The 19,965-nt window shown below is 40.1% G+C and overlaps 1 protein-coding gene across 4 annotated transcripts in view; it reads left to right on the forward strand.

Annotated features, from left to right (window-relative positions):
- The window catches only part of CAAP1 (caspase activity and apoptosis inhibitor 1), a 121,543-nt gene that overhangs the window by 84,578 nt on the left and 17,000 nt on the right, over positions 1 to 19,965 (forward strand). For all 4 annotated transcript variants that reach the window (XR_012127679.1, XR_012127680.1, XR_012127682.1 and 1 more), the window contains exon 6: positions 377 to 553. The gene's annotated coding sequence lies outside the window, so the exon portion shown is untranslated. The remainder of the gene's footprint in view (positions 1 to 376; positions 554 to 19,965) is intronic.

Consider the following 19,965-nt stretch of genomic DNA (forward strand, 5'->3'; position numbering starts at 1 on the left):
TTTGTTCACCTTGTTAAAGCCATACACTCAGGTAGGTACACATATGCCAAAGCCAAGTAAGTGTACTTCTCTAAAAGATTAGCCTGATACTTTCAAAATGTCTTTAGACAAGCCATAGAATGTTAGTGATTGTGTTTTTATGAAATCCTTTTAGTGATAACATTCCATGTTATGATGCCTTCCCCCAAAGTTTTTTTTCTTATGAACTTAAAAGTTTCTAATATAAAGGTTATATTATCAACAAATGCTAGTTTGAAAGAACCAAATAGGATTTTGAAGATTACCTTTCTTTAACAATGCCTTAAATGTTTATCTCCTTATCCATTCCTCATTGCTTTCTTTCTCAAGACATTATGGTTTATTGTGTCTCCACTAGGTACCTTGCATGTGATTTACACAGTGAATGGCCCTGCTTTCGGAGCAAGTTAATGATATAATATCCCCATTTATATTCAGAGCAGTCAACACTTTCTAGCTCTCAGAATAATAAAAGCACCTGCATTTAATATACATGGAAGAATGGGAAGGCAAATAGCAGATAAGGCACAATCAGGTAAGTGTAATCAGATAAAATATCACAATATTATAGTAGATCAGCATCTGGTAATGACTTGAATTTTGAAAGACTGACAAACAACATGGTCTAAAGCAGCCAGGCATACCTCATTCAGAGCAGCTCTTCTCAGGGCTGATTACTCCTCTCCTGTGTTTTCTGGCAGATTAAGCAGGTAGGGTTTCTTATTTTAACTCTTCTAGAACTGCATTGTGCCACCAGAAAAACACTGGCAATATTCCTTTTGAGCCCAGATAGGAAACAAAAGCAAGTGATGTATCTAAAAGTAAAACTTGCATCTCCCAGCAGTTCTCTCAAATAGATCCAAATCAATTTTATTTTTAAAAAATAAAGTTTGCAGTGATTGGCACAGCTTTCATTTCCATCTCTATACTTGCATGGCATTGACATTTTATTCTTTTTTTTTTTTTAAGCAGGGCAAAACTTAGTTTGTTAGAAACTGACTTGTCTCTGAGCACTTCTTCACTTTTGACCATTGGTATCTGGTAACCCTAGCTGTGTATCATAGCTTGGCGTGAGCCCTAATGTAACAGAGCTCGATGGAGTCAAACAGAAAGCTTCAGATTTGCGAAAGTCAGAACTGAGGAAACCTGGTTTACATAATGGAATTTAGAAGTCTTTCCTCTCCTGTTAAGATAGTCTTTGTTGGAGTCCAGTGATCTCTTCAGTTATTAACTCACTTCCATTTACCAGATACCACAGAGGCGAGAGGGGGTGCAAAGGTGCAAGGCACGGCGAGGGCCTAGATGCAGCAGGGCACTTTAGCACTCATGTACCTGGCCCACAGTCTGTCCCCAAGTTGGCCTGCCTACTGGCAGGGCCCCAGCTCCTTCCTGAATGGGTCAGGAAGCACTTTTGCTCATATCTGCTGCAAATGGAGTAGAAAATGGAATTGACTGCTCCATCTTCTCAGAAGGGCTGTATTCACTCTATGGTTCCTCAAATCTTAATGGTTTTGTTGGCTGTTTTAAGAGTGGCAGCCTTGGGCACTGGCCACAGGGTATGTACATAAATGCAACTTTCATATATTATGAGTATGAAGGAGATGAGAGAGCTGTCCACTGCATTTAGAACAATTCCTTTTATGGAAATGATTCTCCCCTCAATCTCCCTGTCTCTCCATCTGGTTTAGTCAGTGCAGGCCGTGATGACTAAATACCATAGACTAGGTGGCTAAAAAACAACAGAAATCTGTATTCTCACAGTTCTGGAGTCTGGAAAGTGTGGAATCAGGGTGCCAGCATGGCGGAATCCTGATGAGAGCTCTCTTCCTGGCCTGTAGACTGTGGCCATCTGGATGTGTGCTCCTACTACCACTTGGACAGAGAAAGAAACAAGACTGTGATGTCTCTCACAATGACAGGAGTCCCTGAAGCCCCACCCTCCTGACCCCATGTAAACCTGTTTACCTCCCAAAAGCCCCATCTCTGAATTCCACCACACAGTGGGGTAGGGCATCACCATGTGAATTTGGAGGGAGACACACACCTCAGTCCTCAGTGTTACTCAGTTGCATTATTATGGCAGAGTTGGTTAGGTTGAGACAGAAAGAGCCACTCTCTGTCTGAGAAGTTGGCAAAGAGCGTCAGTAGTTCTGTCCATGGTGGAGCCAATGTCAGTTACCTGGAGCCCTATTCCGATAGCCATAGTGTTTATCCCTTCTCACACACACCCATACTCACCCTCACCCGTCCCTGCCACACCCGCCTTAGGGTTAGAGAAAGGTCACAAGAGAACATGTTCATGTCAGGAATAACTGGAGAAGTAGCAACTTCCAGGATGTCTGTGGTATTAACATCCTCTGGTCCTCCTTTTACACTTTCTGCCCTTACAGGAACGTGGGCTGATAACCAATTTCAGGATGTGAATTAACCCACAGGCAGTTTTCAACCAAGAAGCTTTCAATTCTGAATACCACAGATGGAAAGAGAACTAATTTTCAGAAGATTTTTAATAATAGCAGTAGAAAGTAAGAAGCAGTTTGTGGAGAATCATGAGTTGATTACAGCACCCTGTTTCCAGAGCATCCCATTTTATATAATGTTCTTGTTCATGGAATTCATTATTGAATGTTTCTGGAAGGTGGGCTGAGACTTAACATTTTACGGTATAAAAATAGTGAGCTTCTTTAAAGTCCTGAAATGCAATCTAGATTGTCAATTTAAGCATGAATTACACAGCATTGAAAGTTGAAACCACCTCCCGCAATGGTTTGTTTGGTTGGGTTTTTGTTATTGTTGTATTTTTTCGAATTTTGGTTGTGGCCTAAGAGGAACAAGCAAAACAGACTACTGTTATTTCAACTATATTTAAATTGACTTGGTGATTGTCATTTTGTGAGTCTGGGTAATGAAAAGCTGTGCTGGCCATGTTAACAAGAGAGGTAACACGTGCTGATTTGTGATAAAGATAGTCAGGGAAAGCACAATTGAGACTACATCAACTTCCAGATTGAAAGCGTTTCTGCTGCCTTTTGAAGCCTCATTAAGAAGTGTTCAATACATAGTGTTGGTGATAATGCAACCAGCCAAATTATTTTCTGGTTCCATCTGCATTCATTACCCTTTCACCCAAGCACTCTTCCTGGAGGGCTAGGCTACTGCAGTAAGCAGTCACAGAGCTCTGAAGTACGGCGGCGTGACCATTGATTTGACTTGAGTATTTAGATGTAGATTGTGCTGTATGTGACTGGGCATGACTCATAAGCCTTTGCAACTTTAGATTGTGGCTTATACATTTTGCCATCACCATCCCATTTTGGGTCAAAGGAAGTACTAATCTCTTAGAAATGATTGTGGGAATAGATTGAGGAGAATAAGAGGATGGTGGAAACACGGGTGTGATGGCATTCAGCCATAAAGAAGGATCAGAATCATTATCTTTAGAGAATTTGTGATTACTTCTTAAGGACTTCATGATTTGTTCTTTTCCTCTATATGTAATTTGTGTTGAAGATTTTAGGTAACCAAAAAAAACCCTTTTAGTTACCTTTATGTTTGAGTCATATACTCTGAAGTTTGGGAGTAAGGGAAATACCTGAGTTTGCCTTTGTTAAATGCACACCCCAAATCTAACCTTGGTACATTTCAAGCTTCTGGAATTAGAAAAGATTGTATCTTCATGCATGTTAGTTCTTAGGAAGTCATTTAACTTTCTGCTTCAGCTTTCTCATTTCAAAAGCAGGAATATACTATTTTTATGCCAGGTTTAACAATCTACTCATTTCTTAGCTGAATTCTCTAGATATTTGTCAGAAGATGTTGTCATTTTGTGATGGAGCACAGCACTGTTTAATAAATTGTTGCTATAAAGACATGATAAAAATACATATATAAACAGACTTCCAAGGAACAAGTGTGCACATAGTTGCAGATGACAAATAGTTAAATATTGAAAATGATAAGTGGAGAAAAGCCACCTGAAGAAAAGTAACTTAGCTGAGTAATGAGTGTTATGATTAACATCTTCTACAAATCTATCAATCCTATGGCTCAGCATGTCCTTTTTACTCTCTAAAATTAATTATGACAGATACCAAGACCTTATTAATATTTTAATAGTCTAATAAGCACAGGCAAGCATGCAGCAAAGAAGAATGTAAATCAGTGGTCAGGGTGCATGGCCATCTCCAGGGAGTCTGCCAGGTGGCACAGCTAAGTCCTAATAAAGCTTTCTTAACTTTTTCCTGGGTTCATTCTCACATCAGCAACCAGTTCCAGAAAATATACTGATTTTGCAACAGCAGGATGTACTAGTACAAGGTAAAACTCATGGAGTATTTAGTATTTTTTATGCCAACTGTGTATTTTAAGAAATAATAATTATCATGTCAGTGTGTATCCTTAAATGCCCTGTCATCTGAAAAATAGTGGGGACTCTTATAAAGAATATGTAACCCAGGAGTTTGAAGAAATAGGTGTTCCCTCATTCTAGCCCTGGCAGTCTCCTTGTGCTAATCATCTCCACATTCCTCCTCAGTGGAAATGATATAATGTGTAGACGACTCTGAGATACTTGAAAGAATAAACTGGGGTGAAATAAGGAAAGAAAAACATCAAACAACACATATAAAGTGCTCACCGTGGTACCCACCACTAAGGAGGTACACAGCCTTGTTTGGTTTCTTGTTCTTTTTCTGCTTCTGAGAGACCCATGTTCATAAGTGCCTTCCTGTGTGGCACACAGTGGACTTTGCAGGTCTCATAAAGTTTTCCTTGGATCTGACTTTGGATTTGAAGATATATTGATAGTTCCCTCTAGTAAAAATATGTCCCTAGACTAGGTCATTCTGTCAAAACAGAGGCTCTGCTTCTGTCAATCAGGGCCTCACCAGGGGTGGTTTTGAATGGCCATTTGTTGGAGGTCTACAGTACCAGAGAGCTCACACCACAGAGACCAAGTGTTTTTCCATTGCAATTTCTAGTCTAAATACCACAGAAGAAAAAGCCAGAAGAAAAAAGGAGGCATGATTCCAGAAAAAAAGGGAGGGTAAAAGCAACTTTCTCCAGGAAGGCTCACCCCACCACTAACACCCTGAAAAGTAGGTTTGGTAGCAGCTGCTGAAATCTGTCCATGACCAGAATTAGTTCTGTTCTTGGAGTCTTCTTACACTTCAGCTGGTGATGACTCACTTTGAATCACCTGATTATAGTTAGAGCTCAGAGACAAGCAATGCATTTCTTCTCTCTCTAAAAGTCTTTCCTTACAAGTTAAGAGAGATTGGTTTTTACTTTTGTCTTGACTCTGCTGGCTATTTGCCTGACTGATTTTGCTCTCCAGAGCGCTACCCAACTCCCACTCCTCTATATGCTTACTGTGTTTTCTGGTAATTTCCACAGTTTCAGTCTTGCACCACCTCTCACTAAGCTATCGTGCCAGGCACGTATTGAAACGGGCCACCTTCTTGTCCCTGTCTGCTGACCAACTATTCTTCCCCAGGGTCTCACGCAGCATCACCTGTCAGCAATGTTTTCTTTTCCTACTTTCTTGCCTCACGTCTAATGAGCTCTGTTCTCAATTCCACAGCATGTTGAACATTATGAAGTTCACTTGCAGGATCATGCTTATTTGTAGGTACACTGGTCTTCTTCACTGGATGGTCAGTTCCTTGACACTGGAGTCCATGCCATTCATTTTACATGCCTGGCACATAGTAGGTGCTGATGGATCATTTGCTGAACCAATGTTCCCTACACTCTTGTTACATGCAACCAATAATTTGAGGTTAGTAGGGAGCTTTTAGTGTGAAGACGTTAGAGAAAAGAGTAATTGTTTGCTCAAAGACTTGGAGAGCTACATATATTTATAAATATTGATAAATACAATTGACTTGGTGATTGTAATGGGACAAATTATCTTTGAGGATGGCATAAGGAGGTACAGTAATGCACTGGTCTCAGGGTTTGTTAGCCAGAGTTCTTGAATAGCTTTGCCGTAGAACCTTGCCATCTACCTGGAATGTTCCCCTTTCAGGTCTTAATGTTCAGGATGAGATACTGCTGCATGAATTCATTCAAACCCCAAAACTCTGTCATCCATCTTAACAGTCCCAGTGAGGAATTGTCTGTCACTGTCTTGAGGCCCCATCTCTCTATGCCCATGTAGAGGTACCTGAGTGTGTCTTGCACCCCATTCAGATTTGGAGTCCTCTAGGTGCTTCCTTCTAGTTTCTTCCTTTTGTGCTCTTTTTCTCCTTCCTCTAGAACTTAAGCTTTGCTTGAAGCTACAGGATAGTTTGAACATAGAGTCATATTATTTGTCTCCCCCATTCTTCCTTTAGGGTGGCCTTATTCACCTTTCCACTGCCTACCTTTGCTTCATTGCACCAGCGCCCCCATACAAGACTTAGTCCCTCTCCAGCTAGCCCTTCCCTCCACCTGGCCCAGAGAAGATTTTAAGGCCTCAGTTTATTTTGCCCTATCTTCTTCTTTTCTGCAAAAGACATATTACCATAAAAGTCTACAGCCACTTTACCATCAGCCCACCTCCCTTTTGTCTCTTTTGTCAGAAGTTTCCCACCCTTAATATGACAATAGGAATAAGTACTGTTTATAGAATGTTTACTTCATGCCAGGTATTGTATAGGTGCTTGTCTACATCTCTAATCCTTGCAGTATCCCTGAAGAGTAGATACTTTATATTAACTGTAGAGATGAAGAAACTGATTCTCAGATTGTTTAAATAATTTGCAGATTGTTCAACTCTAAAGCCAATGCTATTTCCATTGCATTATGGCACATTTCAGCATATGCAGGACCATATTGATTTTTTCGGTTGTTTTGTTCATGTCAGCTTTTTATGTGTTTCAGAAGCAATATTATATCCCCACGAAGAAAAACATTCCACCACACTTTATGACACATCAACTTGCTATTTTATTTTTTCTTATATACTCTTCTACTCTGTTTATATTCACACATATTTTTAAGAGTTATGATCATATTAGGGATATAGACCTTATTCTAAAAATAATTTCACAAGCATTTTCTTTGTTGCTGTCTTCCATATTGTCATTTTCATGGCTGCATAATTTTCATCAGATTGCTTTATCATAGTTTAAAATTGTTTTCCCTACTGCAGAGCATTCAGATCATTTCAATTCTGTGCTGTGATAAATTATGTTGCAATAATGATATTTATGTACTTCTGAAATAGTCACAGGAGATGAGAAGGGACCTGCATCTACCTATCACTCAGCTTCAACAATAACCAACATTTTGTTCATCTTGTTTCAGTCACTTTCCCACTTTTTTCTTGAGAACATTAAAGAAAATTTCAACTCTCTTATCATTTCATTTGTAAGTACTTCAAGGACTTCTGTAACTGACAAGGAGTTGTCCCTGATGTCACCTAATAGTTAGTCTGTGTTTAAATTTCCCTGATTATCACAAGAGTGACCTTTTACATTTGGTTTGTGCAAGTTAGGATCCAAATATGGCCCGCAAATCACAGCTGGTTGTTACCTCATATAAATTTCATTCATTCTGAACAGTACACACACACATGTTTTTAATTGCATAATTTTTTGGAGAAACCATATCAGAGGTCCTATAGAATGTCCCACACTCTGAAGTTGATTGTTTCCTCAAAGTGCCATTTAACTTGTTTCTGTATATCTACTATATTTGTTTTAACTAGTTAAGAGCTTAATAAGATTTGTGGTTCAATTTTTGAGAAAGAATATTTTGTAAGTGGGGTCTGTTTTAATTTGGGGTCAAGCTTAGCATACTGTTGGATACATGTAAGTGGATCCCTACTAATCCCAGCCTCTTCTGCCTAGAGTGCTGCACCCAGTGTTAATGTCAATCAATTTCCCTCGGTTCCTTTGCTTCCCATCTTTCCTTTTTCTTGTCCTTTCAACCTTGGTAGAGACCTAGGAATTGGCTGAATACTTTTGAAAATATTAGATGTCCAAGAATAACCTGTGTTGAAAGGGGAACAGTTGAGAATTGAGTAAAGGTGCCTCAACATCTAGTTCAAAGATTAATTTCAAGTGGATCAAGCATGACTGTCATATTGATGCCTTTACAGGTCACAGAAGGTAATACACACCTGAGACACACACCTGTTTTTTATGCCTCTGTACTCTTTGAGCTTACGGTAGTTTAAATGAGGTTTTTCATTTTTAAGAGTGTTAACATGGAAGGCCATGAAAGCACTAGGTTCTAGTGAATCTGGTTCCATCATACTGGATCCCTCGGCACAGTGAGGGAGCCATGACAGAGCAGGGGGTGGGGCATTTTCCTGTCTCCCTGGAATACATTCCTTCTCTTATTTTAGATATGGTGTTGGAGGCATCTTTTCAGGGCTGCACATAATACAAGAAGTACCACCAAACAGAGCAAAGAGATGTCCAAGATGTGAGATCACCAGAATTGTCCAGGAATTAAGAAAGGCAGAACAGTTCTCCTTTCTCTCTGGTTCCAGGAAATAATAAGGTATGTGTGGCCTTCCCTTTAGGTCATTAGGCAAGGTCCAATCTTCCACAACCTGGTTTGCCTGACTGTCCTAACCTTTTTGTATTAGGTATTACTAAGAATCCCTGTTACACTCCTAGTCTTTCCTACTTATTCCTAGGTATGCCTCTTTGGGCATAGTAAATGATTCTCTTTCTTATTTAACTTTTAAAGGATTTAAGGGTTTTAAAATTGGCACTCCAGTAAACTGCACTCTGTGGCATTTGTTCTTTGACCCTATGATTTTATTACTCTTTTAGTAAGTCTGTGATGTGTATGAAGTGAGTATAGGTAATGTGTATGTGAGGGGAGTGTGCTGGTGAACTGCCATACATGAGAGGAGAGAAGAGCATCCTGCTTCTTTTTGGTTTTGAACAAGTCATATAAGGAATAGAAGTAAAATTGGGAGGAGGATGTTGCGTCTGCCTTGAGTTTCTACAAATAGCTAATTTAAGGATCCCTGTAAATGTTATTTGATCAGTGTTTCTCATGGGTAGCCAGACCTAGAACGTGCAGTGTTTATTAGGCTAGCCAGTGATCTGTCAGTTAGGCATTCTTGAAAGTCAGAAACTCATACATAAGAATCTGTGCTCCATGGAGGCAGAAATATTGTGGCGCAAAGGGTCAATCATAGTACTTTTTGGCTAAAAGAGGACCTAAGAAATCACCCTGTTTAACACTCTTACCTTGTATATAATGAAAGGGAAGCTCTAGAGTGTTTGTAGATCACATGGCTACTTAGTTGCTGGGCCTAGTTTTCCCCCCCAATCTCTATGCTAAGTTTAGTCAACGATCAGTAGAAATGACTGTAGAAACTACTATTTTCCTTTACATTTGTAAAAATTGAAGAATTGTTGATATACAGTCTTCTATTAGTTTCAGATATACAGCACAGTGGTTCAATAGCTACTCCTCTTATTAAGTCTTCACCCCAGCCAGGGCAGTTACTGTCTGTCAACACAGGAAGATGTTACAGAATCATTGGCTATATTCTCCATGTTGTACTACCATCCCTGGGACCAACTTAAATTATGATTGATATTTTTGTGTCTCTTTATCCCCCTCACCCTTCCCACTCCCCCAGCCCCTTCCCTATAGTAACCATTAGCTACGTCTCAATCTTTTACATTTTTGACACTTCTATCATGGATTATTTATCATTTTACAGATAGTGTTAGTTTTCTGTTCAACATTATACTGTTATTTGGCAAATACTAAACAATCAGCATGTTAAAGCCCTCCAACACAGTGCCAGACTTTGAATCGTTTTGCTCTCCATTCTGAAACTGTCAAAGCAGTGGCCAGCTCCATTATGTTGTTTTGCTTAAATTTTCACCAACATCTAGAATACATGTGTTCACAAATGCAGGGAGCACAAAAATCGCATTCAAGTATTAAATGAAGAGTGCTGGTAAAAGGTCTGTAACAAACCTTTGCCTCTCGTACTCTCAGATGAAAAATACAAATAAGGCAGCACCTGAAAGGGAGAATCAGTTTCTGACTTGAGGACCAGTATGGACATAACTCTTTGCTAAAAAAGGAAAGCATCCCTTCCATTCTTTTAATGTGCTTATCTGGATTTTGTCTTTTCCCTTCAGTGTCTTCCATTTACTTAATTCTTTTGTTTGTTTTTTAAAACCACTTTATCATTGTGTAATTTACACACGAAGGGCCATGCATATTTAATGTATGCAACATGATGAGTTTGAAGGTCAGTATACACCTGTGAAACCATCACTACAATCTATGCATTAAACTTATCATCACCACCTCCAAAAGTTTTCTACTGCCCTCTTTATGTTTTTCTTTTATTTTCATTTATTTAATTATCATCCCTGGCACTCTACTTTTTTTTTTTTTTTGAGAGGGCATCTCTCATATTTATTGATCAAATGGTTGTTAACAACAATAAAATTCAGTATAGGGGGGTCAACGCTCAATGTACAATCATTAATCCATCTCAAGCCTAATTCTCGTCAGTCTCCAATCTTCTGAAGCATAACGAACAAGTTCTTACATGGTGAACGAATTCTTACATAGTGAATAAATTCTTACATGGTGAACAGTACAAGGGCATTCATCACAGAAACTTTCGGTTTTGATCATGCATTATGACCTATAAACAATCAGGTCAAATATGAATATTCATTTGATTTTTGTACTTGATTTATATGTTGATCCCACATTTCTCCTATTATTATTATTATTTTTATTTTTAATAAAATGCTGAAGTGGTAGGTAGATGCAAGATAAAGGTAGAAAACATAGTTTAGTGCTGTAAGAAGGCAAATGTAGATGATCAGATGATCAGGTGTGTGCCTATCGACTAAGTATTAATCCAGGCTAGACAAGGGCAGCAAGACATCCACGGATGCAGAAGATTTCTCTCAAAGCAGGGGGGGTGAGGTTCTGAGCCTCACCTCTGTTGATCCCCAAATTCTCACCTGATGGCCCCCCTGCGACTGTGCCTGTCTTAGGTTGTTCCTCCCTTGAGGAATCTTACACGTCTCTGGCTAACCAGTCATCTTCCGGGGCCATACAGGGAAATGTAAAGTTGGTAAGTGGGAGAGAAGCCATATTGTTTGCAAAGGTTAGCTTTTTACTTCTTTGCAGATTTATGCCCTGTGGCTTCTATGCCCAGCACTTGTCTCGAGGTATCTTTACCACCTGGAGGAATTATGATACTTGGCAAATTCGATATGAGGCACGAATTCTATTTAAGGGTTGTAATTAGGAAGGAAGAAGAAAAGCTATAGATGTACCATATGAAGGAAACATGGGAGGATTGATTATTTCTTTGACATATCTTCTTGTATAGTACCTTAAGTATGTATAGGTTTTAAACTACTAACTAATTTGCACACACATATTAACATAATAGGAATACGGTGACATAAACAAAGCAAATCTATAATTACCATTCATCTCCAGTGAAGCCAAGAAAACCATTTAGGCACCCTAGGCATTTGTGAAAATTTATCTATGATATGATGGATATTGTCCAACTGTACTTGAACCATCAGACAAATTAAAGCAGCCCATTTCTGGGATCTGTTCACATCCCATATGTTCTTTTAACCATAGATAGTCTATAGTCATGAGATTTTGGAGTGCTACAACTTGCACCCCTCCCAACTCCTGGTTGAGTTCCAACAGTACAGATCCGGTCAAATTCGTTGTCTCACTGTATGCACATGCCAGCCTAGACATCTCCCTCCTCATTCCTATGGCAAGCCCAGGAGACGGTGGGCTGGATGCAGCCACAACCGCAGCATCGTCCGGATCCCTGTGGAGGCTTTTTGATGATCATCCCCCGGCACAAGTCCTCCAGAGAGTGCTGATGCCGGAAGCTCCTCCTCATATCGTATCTTAGTTCATTTTCTGGGTATCCAAGCTAGGCCTTGATATTCTGCATAGAAACAAACAGACCCTTTGCCCACACTTTGACATGCCCTCTATACCACTGTGCAGAACTCATTGGAGGTCAGCACACAGTAACTGCTTTTTTTTTTTTTTTAATTAAGAGAAAGGAATATTATCAGAAAAGAGTACCTCCATAGCTGATCATCTGACACCCTTTAAGTGATCAACATTAAGGATATTTAAAGCATGTGTTGATCTTTGATTTACCAATAGTTTTATCCTGTTAAGGAGTAATCCCCCTTTTCTTTCTTTCTTTCTTTTTTTTTTTTATTTTTATTTTTAATCTACACTTACATGAAGAATACTATGTTTACTATGCTTTCCCCTATATCAGGTCCCCCCTAACAACCACATTACGGTTACTGTCCATCAGCTTAGCAAAATGTTGCAGAGTCACTACTTGTCCTCTCTGTGTTGTGCAGCCCACCCTCCCCTTTCTCCCTCCCCCCCATGCATGCTAATCTTAATACCCCCCTTCTTCTTCCCCCCCCTTATCCCTCCCTGCCCACCCATCCTCCCCAGTTCCTTTCCCTTTGGTACCTGTTAGTCCATTTTTGGGTTCTGTAATTCCACTGCTGTTTTGTTCCTTCAGTTTTTCCTTTGTTCCTATACTCCTCAGATGAGTGAAATCATTTGGTATTTCTCTTTCTCCGCTTGGCTTATTTCACTGAGCATAATACTCTCCAGCTCCATCCATGTTGCTGCAAATGGTTGGATTTTTCCACTTCTTATGGCTGAGTAGTATTCCATTGTGTATATGTACCACATCTTCTTTATCCATTCATCTACCGATGGACATTTAGGTTGCTTCCAATTCTTGGCTATTGTAAATAGTGCTGCGATAAACATAGGAGTGCATCTGTCTTTCTCAAACTTGATTGCTGCGTTCTTAGGGTAAATTCCTAGGAGTGGAATACCTGGGTCAAATGGTAGGTCTGTTTTGAGCATTTTGATGCACCTCCATACTGCTTTCCACAATGGTTGAACTAATTTACATTCCCACCAGCAGTGTAGGAGGGTTCCCCTTTCTCCACAGCCTCGCCAACATTTGTTGTTGTTTGTCTTTTGGATGGCAGCTATCCTTACTGGTGTGAGGTGATACCTCATTGTAGTTTTAATTTGCATTTCTCTGATAATTAGCGATGTGGAGCATCTTTTCATGTGTCTCTTGGCCATCTGTATTTCTTTTCTGGAGAACTGTCTGTTCAGTTCCTCTGCCCATTTTTTAATTGGGTTATTTGTTTTTTGTTTGTTGAGGCGTGTGAGCTCTTTATATATTCTGGACGTCAAGCCTTTATCGGATCTGTTATTTTCAAATATATTCTCCCATACTGTAGGGTTCCTTTTTGTTCTATTGATGGTGTCTTTCGCTGTACAGAAGCTTTTCAGCTTAATGTAGTCCCATTTGCTCATTTTTGCTGTTGTTTTCCTTGCCCGGGGAGATATGTTCAAGAAGAGATCACTCATGTTTATGTCTAAGAGGTTTTTGCCTATGTTTTTTTCCAAGAGTTTAATGGTTTCATGACTTACATTCAGGTCTTTGATCCATTTTGAGTTTACCTTTGTATATGGGGTTAGACAATGGTCCAGTTTCATTCTCCTACATGTAGCTGTGCAGTTTTGCCAGCAGCATCTGTTGAAGAGACTTGTCATTTTGCCATTGTATGTCCATGGCTCCTTTATCAAATACTAATTGACCATATATGTTTGGGTTAATTTCTGGGGTCTCTAATCTGTTCCACTGGTCTGTGGCTCTGTTCCTGTGCCAGTACCAAATTGTCTTGATTACTATGGCTTTGTAGTAGAGCTTGAAGTTGGGGAGTGAGATCCCCCCTACTTTATTCTTCTTTTTCAGGATTGCTTTGGCTATTCGGGGTCTTTGGTGTTTCCATATGAATTTTTGAATTATTTGTTCCAATTCATTGAAGAATGTTGCTGGTAATTTGAGAGGGATTGCATCAAATCTGTATATTGCTTTGGGCAGGATGGCCATTTTGACGATATTAATTCTTCCTAGCCATGAGCATGGGATGAGTTTCCATTTTTTAGTGTCCCCTTTAATTTCTCTTAAGAGTGACTTGTAGTTTTCAGAGTATAAGTCTTTCACTTCTTTGGTTAGGTTTATTCCTAGGTATTTTATTCTTTTTGATGCAATGGTGAATGGAATTGTTTTCCTGATTTCTCTTTCTATTGATTCGTTGTTAGTGTATAGGAAAGCTACAGATTTCTGTGTGTTAATTTTGTATCCTGCAACTTTGCTGTATTCCGCTATCAGTTCTAATAGTTTTGGAGTGGAGTCTTTAGAGTTTTTTATGTACAGTATCATATCATCTGCAAATAGTGACAGTTTAACTTCTTCTTTACCAATCTGGATTCCTTGTATTTCTTTGTTTTGTCTGATTGCCGTGGCTGGGACCTCCAGTACTATGTTAAATAACAGTGGGGAGAGTGGGCATCCCTGTCTGGTTCCCGATCGCAGAGGAAATGCTTTCAGCTTCTCACTGTTCAGTATAATGCTGGCTGTGGGTTTATCATATGTGGCCTTTATTATGTTGAGGTACTTGCCCTCTATTCCCATTTTGCTGAGAGTTTTTATCATGAATGGATGTTGAATTTTGTCAAATGCTTTTTCAGCATCTATGGAGATGATCATGTGGTTTTTGTCTTTCTTTTTGTTGATGTGGTGGATGATGTTGATGGATTTTTGAATGTTGTACCATTCTTGCATCCCTGGGATGAACCCCACTTGGTTATGGTGTATGATCCTTTTGATATACTGTTGAATTCTGTTTGCTAATATTTTATTGAGTATTTTTGCATCTACATTCATCAGGGATATTGGTTTGTAATTTTCTTTTTTGGTGGGGTCTTTTCCTGGTTTTGGTATTAGGGTGATGTTGGCCTCATAGAATGAGTTTGGGAGTATTCCCTCTTCTTCTATTTTGTGGAACACTTTAAGGAGAATGGGTATTATGTCTTCTCTGTGTGTCTGATAAAATTCCGAGGTAAATCCGTCCGGCCCCGGGGTTTTGTTCTTGGGTTGTTTTTTGATTACTGTTTCAATTTCTTTGCTTGTAATTGGTTTGTTTAACTTTTGTGTTTCTTCCTTGGTCAGTCTTGGGAGGTTGTATTTTTCTAGGAAGTTGTCCATTTCTTCTAGGTTTTCCATCTTGTTGGCATATAGGTTTTCATAGTAGTCTTTAATAATTCTTTGTATTTCTGTGGAGTCTGTCGTGATTTTTCCATTCTCATTTCTGATTATGTTGATTTGTGTTGACTCTCTTTTTCTCTTAATAAGTTGGGGTAGAGGCTTATCTATTTTGTTTATTTTCTCAAAGAACCAGCTCTTGGTTTCGTTGATTTTTGCTATTGTTTTATTCTTCTCAATTTTGTTTATTTCTTCTCTGATCTTTATTATGTCCCTCCTTCTGCTGACTTTAGGCCTCATTTGTTCTTCTTTTTCCAGTTTTAATAATTGTGATGTTAGACTATTCATTTGGGATTGTTCTTCCTTCTTCAAGTGTGCCTGGATTGCTATATACTTTCCTCTTAAGACTGCTTTCGCTGCATCCCACAGAAGTTGGGGCTTAGTGTTGTTGTTGTCATTTGTTTCTATATATTCCTTGATCTCTATTTTGATTTGTTCATTGATCCATTGATTATTTAGTAGCATGTTGTTAAGCCTCCATGTGTTTGTGAGCCTTTTTGTTTTCTTTGTAGAATTTCTTTCTACTTTTATACCTTTGTGGTCTGAAAAATTGGTTGGTAGAATTTCAATATTTTGGAATTTACTGAGGCTCTTTTTGTGAGCTAGTATGTGGTCTATTCTGGAGAATGTTCCATGTGCACTTGAGAAGAATGTGTATCCTGTTGCTTTTGGATGTAGAGTTCTATAGAGGTCTATTAGGTCCATCTGTTCTAGTGTGTTGTTCAGTGCCTGTGTGTCTTTACTTATTTTCTGCCCGGTGGATCTATCCTTTGGGGTGAGTGGTGTGTTGAAGTCTCCTACAATGAATGCATTGCAGTCTATTTCCCTCTTTAGTTCTGTTAGTATTTGCTTCACATATGCTGGTGCTCCTGTATTGGGTGCATATATATTTAGAATGGTTATATCCTCTTGTTGGACTGAGCCCTTTATCATTATGTAGTGTCCTTCTTTATCTCTTGTTACTTTCTTTGTTTTGAAGTCTATTTTGTCTGATATTAGTACTGCAACCCCTGCTTTCTTCTCACTGTTGTTTGCCTGAAATATGTTTTTCCATCCCTTGACTTTTAGTCTATGCTTATCTTTGGGTTTAAGGTGAGATTCTTGTAAGCAGCATATAGATGGGTCTTGCTTTTTTATCCATTCTATTACTCTATGTCTTTTGATTGGTGCATTAAGTCCATTTACATTTAGGGTGACTATTGAGAGATATGTACTTATTGCCATTGCAGGCTTTAGATTCGTGGTTACCAAAGGTTCAAGGTTAGCTTCTTTAGTATCTTACTGCCTAACTTAGCTCTCTTATTGAGCTGTTATATACACTGTCTGGAGATTCTTTTCTTCTCTCCCTTCTTATTCCTCCTCCTCCATTCTTCATATGTTGTGTGTTTTGTTCTGTGTTCTTTTTAGGGGTGCTCCCATCTAGAGCAGTCCCTGTAGGATGCCCTGTAGAGGTGGTTTGTGGGAAGCAAATTCCCTCAGCTTTTGCTTGTCTGGGAATTGTTTAATCCCGCCATCATATTTAAATGATAGTCGTGCTGGATACAGTATCCTTGGTTCAAGGCCCTTCTGTTTCATTGCATTAAGTATATCATGCCATTCTCTTCTGGCCTGTCGGGTTTCTGTCGAGAAGTCTCATGTTAGCCTGATTGGTTTTCCTTTATAGGTGACCTTTTTCTCTCTAGCTGCCTTTAAAACTCTTTCCTTGTCCTTGATCCTTGCCATTTTAATTACTATGTGTCTTGGTGTTGTCCTCCTTGGATCCTTTCTGTTGGGGGTTCTGTGTAATTCCATGGTCTCTTCGATTATTTCCTCCCCCAGTTTGGGGAAGTTTTCAGCAATTATTTCTTCAAAGAGACTTTCTATCCCTTTTCCTCTTTCTTCCTCTTCTGGTATCCCTATAATACGAATGTTATTCCTTTTGTATTGGTCACATAGTTCTCTTAGTGTTGTTTCATTCCTGGAGATCCTTTCATCTCTCTCTATGTCAGCTTGTATACGTTCCTGTTCTCTGGCTTCTATTCCTTCAATAGCCTCTTGCATCTTATCCATTCTGCTTATAAATCCTTCTAGGGATTGTTTCACTTCTGTGATCTCTTTCCTGACATCTGTAATCTCCTTCCGGACTTCATCCCACTGCTCTTGCATTTTTCTCTGCATCTCATCCCACTGCTCTTGCATTTTTCTCTGCATCTCATCCCATTGCTCTTGCATTTTTCTCTGCATCTCTGTCAGCATGTTCATGATTTTTTTTTGAATTCTTTTTCAGGAGGACTATTTAGGTCTGTCTCCCTCTCAGGTGTTGTCTCTGTGATCTTTGTCTGCCTGTAGTTTTGCCTTTTCATGGTGATAGAGATAGTTTGCAGAGCTGGTACAAGTGACCGCTGGAAGAGCTTCCCTTCTTGTTTGGTGTGTGGCCTTTTCCTGGGAGAATAGCGACCTCTAGTGGCTTGTGCTGGGCAGCTGTGTGCAGACAGGGCTTCTGCTTCCTGCCCAGTTGCTTTGGGGTTTATCTTCTCTGTTGCTGTGGGCTTGGCCTGGCTGGGGCTGTTCCTCCAAAATGGTGGAGCCCCGTTGGAGGGGGAGTGGCCTGGGTGCTATTTATCTCCGTAAGGGGTCTCTGTGCTCCCTGCTGCCCAGGGGGTTAGAGTGCCCAGAGATTCTGGACTAAGTGACCTGTCCTGCCCCTTTAAGACTTCCAAAAAGCACTCTCCAAACCAAAACAACAACAGCAACAATGAGAGAGGGAACAGAAAGAAAAAAAAAGGAAAAAACACGCGATTTTTTTTTTTTTTTTTGTCCTCCGGTGCCCATCTCAGGCACCCGCTCACTGGTCCTGCTGCCCTGTCTCCCTAGCACCAGGGTCCCTGTCCTTTCAAGGCTTCCGAAAAGCACCCACCCACCGGTCCCGCAGGGAAGGAACGCTCGATATTCTTTGTCCTCAGGCGCTGGTCCCAGGCACCTGCTCACCAGTCCCGCCGCCCTGCCTCCCTAGCACCGGGGTCCCTGTCCCTTTAAGGCTTCCAAAAAGCACTCGCCAAAAAGAGAGAAAAAAAGGGGAAAAACACGCGATTTCCTCCGTCCTCAGGTGCCGGTCTCAGGCACCCGCCCACCGGTCCCACAGGAAAAAACGCGCGATAGTCTTTGTCCTCAGGCGCCTGTCCCAGGCACCCGCTCACCAGTCCCGCCACCCTGCCTCCCTAGCACCGGGGTCCCTGTCCCTTTAAGGCTTCCAAAAAGCGCTCGCCAAAAAGAGAAAAAAAAAGGGGAAAAACGCGCGATTTCCTCCATCCTCAGGCGCCAGTCTCAGGCACCCGCCCGTCGGTCCCACAGGGAGAAACGCGGGATATTCTTTGTCCTCAGGCGCTGGTCCCAGGCACCTGCTCACTGGTCCCGCCACCCTGCCTCTCTAGCAACGGGGGCCCATCCCTTTAAGGCTTCCAAGAAGCACTCGCCAAAAAAAAACCGCTCTGGTTTCTTTCCACCCGCCGGGAGCCGGGGGGAGGGGCGCTCGGGTCCTGCCGGGCCGGGGCTTGTATCTTACCCCCTTCGCAAGGCGCTGGGTTCTTGCAGGTGTGGATGTGGTCTGGATGTTGTCCTGTGTCCTGTGGTCTCTATTTTAGGAAGATTTTTCTTTGTTATATTTTCATAGCTCTATGTGTTTTTGGGAGGAGATTTCCACTGCTCTACTCATGCCACCATCCTGGCTCCGCCCCCTCTACTTTTTTAAAAAATTCATTTTATTATCATTAATCTACAATTACATGAAGAACATTATGGTTACTAGACTCCCCCTTCACCAAGTCCCTCCCCACAAACCCCATTACAGTCACTGTCCATCAGCGTAGTAAGATGCTGTAGAATCACTACTTGTCTTCTCTGTGTTGCACAGCCCTCCCCATGCCCCCCCACATTATACATGCTAATCATAATGCCCCCTTTCTTTTTCCCTGCCCTTATCTCTCCCTTCCCACCCCTCCTGTCCAGTCCCTTTCCCTTTGGTAACCATTAGTCCATTCTTGGGTTCTGTGATTCTGCTGCTGTTTTGTTCCTTCAGTTTTTCTTTGTCTGGCACTCTACTTTTGAAAGAGCCTTTAGTCCATGAACACCATATGCTCTTTGTTTTATAGTGTTAATTTGCTATATCCTAGTTATTCCCTGTGAAGGCATACAGTTTGTAAGCTGCGTAATTGGTATGTGTTACCTACCATTGTTGAGTGTATATTCACTTCTATTACTTAAGTAGTTTCGGTTTTTAAGCAAACAAAGGAGTAAATTTCTGTATGTATGGATGAAGCTAAAATAAACAAGCTTACTATCAGACATGAATCAAATGTGCTATACAGAATAATCCATTATTTGAGTGTATCTAAGACTACATGAATCAATCTTAATCATGCTTATTCTTTTAAAAATATCTACAGTTAAAAATTGCATATCTTATTATTAAAAATGGTTTTGGAGCTGAGATGTAATCTCCTAAATTAAGGAATAAAAATAAGTGCAGGATGATCCAGCTAACCATTTTTCTTCCTACAACTTGAAATAAGTGGAGTTCAAGAATGTGAGACATCTTTAAATAAATCAGAGTTCTTATGACATTTCTAATATTTTATTAACAAAATTTTGAATTGATTTATCTATTTAAAATAACTAGCAAGGTATTCTCTAAGTGCTGAAACATAAATTACAAACATGAAACCTTGATTTATGTTAATGATGGATAATATGTGGGATGTGGCAAGTTATCACAGATTTTGCAATGTTCCTGAGTTAGGGGATGAAATAAAAAAAAGTACTGAAGAAAG

This window comes from Manis javanica, chromosome 2, assembly GCF_040802235.1.
Source record: "Manis javanica isolate MJ-LG chromosome 2, MJ_LKY, whole genome shotgun sequence".
In the NCBI taxonomy this organism is placed as follows: domain Eukaryota; kingdom Metazoa; phylum Chordata; class Mammalia; order Pholidota; family Manidae; genus Manis; species Manis javanica.